Below are 7,355 nucleotides of genomic sequence, written 5' to 3' on the forward strand. Positions count from 1 at the left end.
GAATGCACATTGTTTCTAAGTTATTAGAACTTTATGATAAATGTTAATTTTTGATTATCTTCAGTATATCACAAGAACAGCAGAACTTTCCTCTTAATTTCTCATAGGTTTGGAGGAGGCTGAACTGCACAACCACCCTGCGTTAGGTGTGGGGCGGCAGTGGGGGGGGTGGCTGCTGTGGCCTGTTGTGGGGTTGTGAACCACTGAGGGCTATGGCAGGGCAAACCCTCTGTCAGTCTAGGTCCCCGGTCTAATAATACACTATGAAAAGAATAGTTGCTCGCCATGTAGTGGAGATGCTGAGCTGAGCTGCAGAGAGGCTGTCTCAAAATAAGCTTTCCCAGCCTCCTACTTACCCCCACCCAGTTGCCTCTCCTATCATACCCTGCTACTCATAGTCTGTATTCAGCTGCCAGAGACTGATTGCACATGTGTGTATGTGTGTTGTCTATTTTTGACAAAGGCGTTATTGGCTGAAGGCTTATTTTGTGACAAGTCTTTTTGTTCTGCCTATCTGCGACTTAGCATCTCTGATATTATAGGAGTGATAGCTGTCACAAAACTGTTCCTACCACTAGTTGATTTGGTTCTACATTAATCTTGCTGAAAAAGTGTCAAATAATATTTTTTACTTGAAAATTAACTTGGAGCTTCTGTTTGAACCGAATTTGGTTAAGTGGTAAGATATTTGCAGAGGGGACAACAGAAAGCAGATATTAACATTTGTGGGGAAAAAGGCGATTGTTTATCATATCATCAACTATAAAAATAATGAAACTAATCAAATAATAAGATATTAAATAACACAGAGGAAGATGGAAGAGTTCTACGTAGTCAAAAAAAGGAAGTTTGCACTACAACTTTTAAGATATATTGGAGAAACTTGAACCCTGAAGGAAAGGCCACATTTTGGATCATGTTCCTTCTTGGCTGGACTGAGATGAAGAAATCAGACATGTAGATAAGGGTGGCAGATTACTAGCAACAAAGGAAATATTTTCTCTTCACCATCACCGTCCTTTCATAACACCACTCTTCTTTCTCTATTGTCACTTTGAAGAAACCTGTAAAACTAAACCATGAATATGATTTGCAAAACACACTTTGAGAAAACAAATCTTCTTTTCACAAGTTCTCCAGTTAATTTAATATAAAGTATTCCATAATTTGTCATGGAAATTGTGTAGAAACAATTAGTTATTATGCAGGATCCACGCTAAGTTATTGTGCAGGAGCCATGCAGAGGAATAAAGCAAAGAGTATTCACACACCAAGGAACACAACAAGTAGTTATAGGTACATGCCACTAGACTTGTGCGCAAATGGTGACAGTGAATTATGTACAACTGAATAGAAAAAAACACACAAGGTGAAAGATGTTGAAAACTGAAGCAAAGATAAATAAAATTGTAAAAAGTCCAAAGAAGACAATGTTCCAAGCAAATGAGTGGAGAAGGTGATTACAATGGATACTACTTACTTTTTAAAACAAATAATGCACTAGGGCTCAAATCCAGATTAGTTTTCCTTTTGTGGCCAAAACAATGTCAGGTAAGCCATTTGAATATTACCCATTGTCCAACTGAAAAGTCGAGCATGTAAGAACTCTGCCACATTTCCTAACTATACAGATCATCTCTGGGATACTGCACTAGACTGACAACGCTGACAGAGATAATGTGGTGAAAAAGACAATCATAGTGAGGGAGAAATGTATTATTATTATTATTATTATTATTATTAGTGTTAGTGTTGTTATACTTGAAGTAGTGGGGTATTTGGTACCTGTCGCTCCCAAATAAACATTTATCAAACCGGACACATGCTGGGTGGAATATAATTATTTATCAGTTAAATGTGGACCAATGAAAAGTTAAATGTGGACCAATGAAAATTTGCTTGTTTTACAAACAATGCTGGCAGAGGAACATCCACAACTGAGCATTATAGCAGAGGTTGAAAATACCGCTTCAGTCATAAAGCTTCGTAAAACTCTAGTTGAAACATGACCAGTTTTGATCTCTTAGATGCCCATTATCAGGTGTTATAACTTTGTGCTGCAACCCTAAGTGCCACGGTGGACGAGCACAGGACTTGATACACCAATGTCCTATACTGGTCCATCACAGGGCTCGAGGTCACAGTACAAAGTTATAACACCTGATGATGGGCATGTATGGTCCTGAAACTGGTCATATTGTAAATAAAAAGAATGTTACAACTGAAGCAGTGTTTTCAACCTCTGCTTGCTTGGTTCAGATTCAGATGGAGATAACAGTATATTAAACAGTGGATGCACAAGTCTCAATAAATTGCATATGGCACTCTTACTGATGTATTGGATGATGGGACAGACATTAATACTAAATGGTTTCCCAGCAGTATTGAAATCTCCACCCCCACCCCCTCTGAGGAGGATTGCTTCCCTTCTTCACTGATTACATCAGTTAAGTTCTTTAGCCTCTCTAGCACATTTTTTGCATGCTGTATTTTTAAAATTAATTGGTCACAAAGTTTGCTTTTGAGTTCCATCGAAATACGTAGCTATTTATTAAATCTGTCAATAAAATCTGTTATCCAACACAAGACAACGTTCTGAATAGAGATTATTTACTTTTACTAAATTTCCAATGAGAGAATGAAACAGCGCAGAATGGAAAATACATAGTTAAAACAATAGTAAGTAATGCATGTTCCTTCTGTTGCACCTGGGAAATATGGTTCACATAACATTTCAAAGATGAACCTAAAACAGTGAGAAGCAACTATTGTTCACCTAGACATAGAGGCAAGAAAAAGCAGAAAGATACAGAGAAATGTCAAATAGTCAAAAACTACTGTCTAGCATTTTCATTGCATTTGGCCTTCTAACAAAACACACACATTTTCCACATTAAAGAAACAGCTTCAGGTTGTATAAGATTTCAGAGTTAATGGTTCTATTCTGTTGCGCATTATACTAACAGTATCACTAATCCCACGGAAGTCTATGTTTTAAGATGGAATATGTGTGTTTTTTATAAGTTGTGAGTCCTTTCAGACAAAAAAGTGTCGTAACATTATCCGCACTTAAATGAGGGGAATTTCAGGCCTCTGTAGGTGTTTAGCATCAACTAACAGAATTTCCAGTGTGAAAACCACTGGATGCTGCCTCTAGCTTTGATGATGACACCAAATCAGTGAAGTGTGTTCACAAGTTTCTTCACACATTCCATGTGCAGCTGAAGCCACTCATCTATACTACTACATCAAGACAAGTAGTCGTCTTTACCAAAAATCTTGAAAATTATGTGATTGATCTACTTCAGATCTTAACAAGATATTGTAATAAATGTCCACACATACATGCACATACCAGGTTTTCTATTAAAACTGACCGAGAAAGAAACATATGGGGTACACTGTGCTGTGAAACTATAGCAGAGCATTTAAAGTGAGACAAATTGTTTCTCTCTCGTGTATTTTTTTCTCCTTATATATAAACAGACATTTTATACACAACTATATGCTGTTTTGCCGGACAGGGTGGCCAAGCGGTTCTAGGCGCTACAGTCTGGAACCGCAAGACTGCTACGCTCACAGGTTCGAATCCTGCCTTGGGTGTAGATGTGTGTGATGTCCTTAGGTTAGTTAGATTTAAGGAGTTCTAAGTTCTAGGGGACTGATGACCTCAGAAGTTAAGTCCCATAGTGCTCAGAGCCATTTGAATATATGCTGTTTTTTTTCCCTTGTAGTTGGTTTTAAAAGAAAACAGTAAAGTTGTATTTGTAGCATATGGATATGTGATTAGAATACTACTAGGGAATCGGAATTGCCCATAACTTTATGATCATACCCTTTCGCAGGTTAAAACTATGTGGAATACTGTCATTGAAGTTACTACCCTCACAGTCCAATAGCAGGAAAAGTCACTCATAGCCAATATATGAAACAGATTTATCCATTTATTTTAAGCGACTTCAGTTTCCAATCTAGGTTTTCATTGGCTGTATGTCAGTGAGTGAGGCAAAGAAGAAATGGATTGTGTGTGTGTGGGGGGGGGGGGGGGGGGGGGCAGGCAGGTTCACTAGTGTGTTCATAATTGCACAGATATCTTAAATGCCTTCAGAGATTAGTAATAAAATTATAAGAATCAGACAAGGCATTAATATTAGGAGCTGATTATAGATTCAATGGCAGGTGGGTTTTCAAATCTGAATTGTGGATTATTTTACTTGTTTTCAGATTTGTTTGTTTAGCTACAAATAAAGCATATCAGCTGTGTGTTTCACCCAAATTGGCACATGTTTTCATTACTTGGCCATAGTGTGATACGTTAGTGTGATCAGACTGAAACCTTTTGCCTAACTATTTGTTCATATCTTTCACACATATATAGAATCTGTTGTGTGAAATGGAAGTGTGTCTCTCTCATTACACAAAATTTCAAACATCTCACAGTCAACTAAAAAAGGTAGTATACACTGCAGTATTCAATGATTAATTCTACTTTGTGCCCTTAGCACATCATCAGATCTACTACAAAATGTAAAAATGTATTATTACATAGTCCCAATTTGTGAACCAATCGCCGGCCGCGGTGGTCTCGCGGTTCTAAGCGCGTAGTCCGAAACTGTGCAACTGCTACAGTCGCAGGTTTGAATCCTGCCTCGGGCATGGATGTGTGTGATTTCCTTAGGTTAGTTAGGTTTAAGTAGTACTAAGTTCTAGGGGACTGATGACCACAGCAGTTGAGTACCATAGTGCTCAGAGCCAGTTTTTTTGTGAACCAATCTGAACTGTTAAGTGGCAGAGTAAGGTTGTGGTGCAAGGATGCAAACATATTTCAAAATTGCAGCTGAGGCCACGTGAGTCAGAATTAAAAACAGGCGGTAATCACTTTAGTCAGTATTAAACTCATGGAAAAAATGGTTGAAGTGAATACCCAATCATCAGGCCGAAAATGAAAATCTGGAAACAATTAAAAAAGTGTCCGTGCAGGAACAGAAAACCATGAAACACGCATGAAGCCATGTATTCTGGATGGGGGAAGTAAATGAACTCAATATGCACCAGTGGTAAACAGTGTAAATAGGCTGGTATTAACTGGCATATGCCTCACTAATGAACAAATACTGTAGCCAATAAAATGTGTGGAGGTAAAAGTGGGAGTTAATGGGAAGGGTGAGGTGGCAGTGGCAGTTGCAGTCACTATGATTCAATACAGCTACAAAATTGTAAGTATGTGAATCACTATGTTTCACATGCTGTTCCAAATCGACCCAAAGATTTTAGATAAGATTGAGACTGGTTGACGAGGTTGAAGGGCTATACGAAGAGTGAGTCTTTGTTAAACCATGCTTGCTGCACTGTGAATCTTAGAATACTACAGTACTCTCATCATAGTTGAGAAGAAAAGGCAACACACTCACTAAGGACGTTGAAATAAACATCCTGGTTCATGTTCACAACCGTGAGCATCGTCATCCACTGTGAGTGGTAACTGATAGGAGTTTCTAAACATTTGCATACCTGCGAATCTCTTAATTTGCACAAAACATGGTTTTTATATGACAAGATTTATGAGCACTTACATTATTTTGAACATGCGTTTTGTGGGTCATCATTGAACATTCAGCCTTTGATTCTTTGACTAATTTTAGTGCAAAGCACCAATGTTAAGTTTGAGACATGATTCGTCATTCCTGCCAGTCTACTGATACTACATTCGAATATCAACAGTTCAAAGTGAGTTCTTACTGGGATTTTTGATATACCTCAGATTAATGTACAGTGCCTTAGAATGGTAACAGATTATGATCTAATTTACAGGGCAAGCATGAGCTTATATCTTACAGAAATGTAACTGAACTGTTGTTTCCTTTAAAGTTTTGGAGTGTAACTGTCACAAATATTTTCATCAGTATACTCAGAAAAACTAAGTTGTGGCTTCTTGTGTGATGTCATTAGTTCTTTCAGCCTTATAGCAGATACAGGGCAAGCCGTTACATTATTTTGTCAAATATTACAAGGTCCTTCAAAAAGCGTCAGCTTACGTCGAATTTTCTCCCTTTGCTCGTGAATACTTCAGTTTGATGACATGGCGCCAGTAGTTTGAGATAACCCCCCTAAAATAAAAATCGCATGGGGTTAGGTTCCAAGACCTTCGTGGTCACAATTACGCATGATGGGGCAATCTGGAAACTGCTCATGGGACATCTCAATTGCTTCGCGGGAAATGTGACAGTTGGTACCATCCCGCTGGCACAACTACTCTTTTATGTCCATTCAACTGAAAAGAGGCCACAAAAAAATCTTTAATTACATGGTACTTGCCTCATGCCACCCACCCAAAACCATTCACTTGCTGTGGATGCATTTCCCTTTTTTGAACAGCCTCAGATGCAGCAGATTCGTTTATTCACATATGCATTTAAGTGGAAGTGCGTCTCATCACTGAAGATGATGTCATCTCACAAACCTACCAACAAAAATGACGCGTTTTCTTGTGATCGGTTTCATTCAGCTGCTGCATTACATGAATTCTGTATGGTTGATAATGGAGAAGATGTCGGAGAATGCCCAAGAAGAACCGTAAAAGCCTCACTACCAAAAACCACTGCAATGTTTTGCACAGATTGGCCTGAACGAAGGCGCATAGATATCTCAAAATGTTCACTGTTGAACTCGTTTCACGGAACATCAGTCAGTCTGCGACTTGTTGATGCATTGTGCTGTACAACATTGCGAAGAAATCTAGCAGTTGCTGCGTAATTTTCTCCATTCCAGTAAAATGTTTTCACTATTAGTGCACAATGCGCAGAAGTAAATTGCACCATAGTTAGACACGCAATGAAGAAAAGCGAGAAATTCAAACGAAAGCACGCTCAAGTTTATGCAAACCGAAGTAATACAGACTACGTAGTCACCTGACAAACAAAAATGTGCTCCACGATTCAAAACCGATGTGTATTTTTTTTTGCCCTTGCAAGGCTACTTTGGCCCACAACGAAAAAAAAAAGTTTTTGATTTTCAGTGTGTGCAAGCATGTCAACAATTGCACCTAGTGCTTATACTACATCGTAAGTGGGAACACCGGCTACCTTTTGTGATATCGCAAAAACTTTCCACAATGCCCACCAGAGTGCAGTGTCGTCATTTTCTGACTGCAACAAAGAAGTACGATTTTTGTTCTGTTCTACTTTGTGTTGTACACTGACTAGCACAAGCGAGAAAAATTTGGTAAGTAGACAGTTTATCCTCTAAGGCATTTACTCTTACGCTGAGATGATATGGTTGATTAATTCTTTGTAGTCCATGGTTAATTTGGAAATGATTAAATTGTTAGATACTTGGCACCATTTTTGGGGCAACTT

The sequence above is a fragment of the Schistocerca gregaria genome, chromosome 4, assembly GCF_023897955.1.
Source record: "Schistocerca gregaria isolate iqSchGreg1 chromosome 4, iqSchGreg1.2, whole genome shotgun sequence".
NCBI classification, from domain to species: domain Eukaryota; kingdom Metazoa; phylum Arthropoda; class Insecta; order Orthoptera; family Acrididae; genus Schistocerca; species Schistocerca gregaria.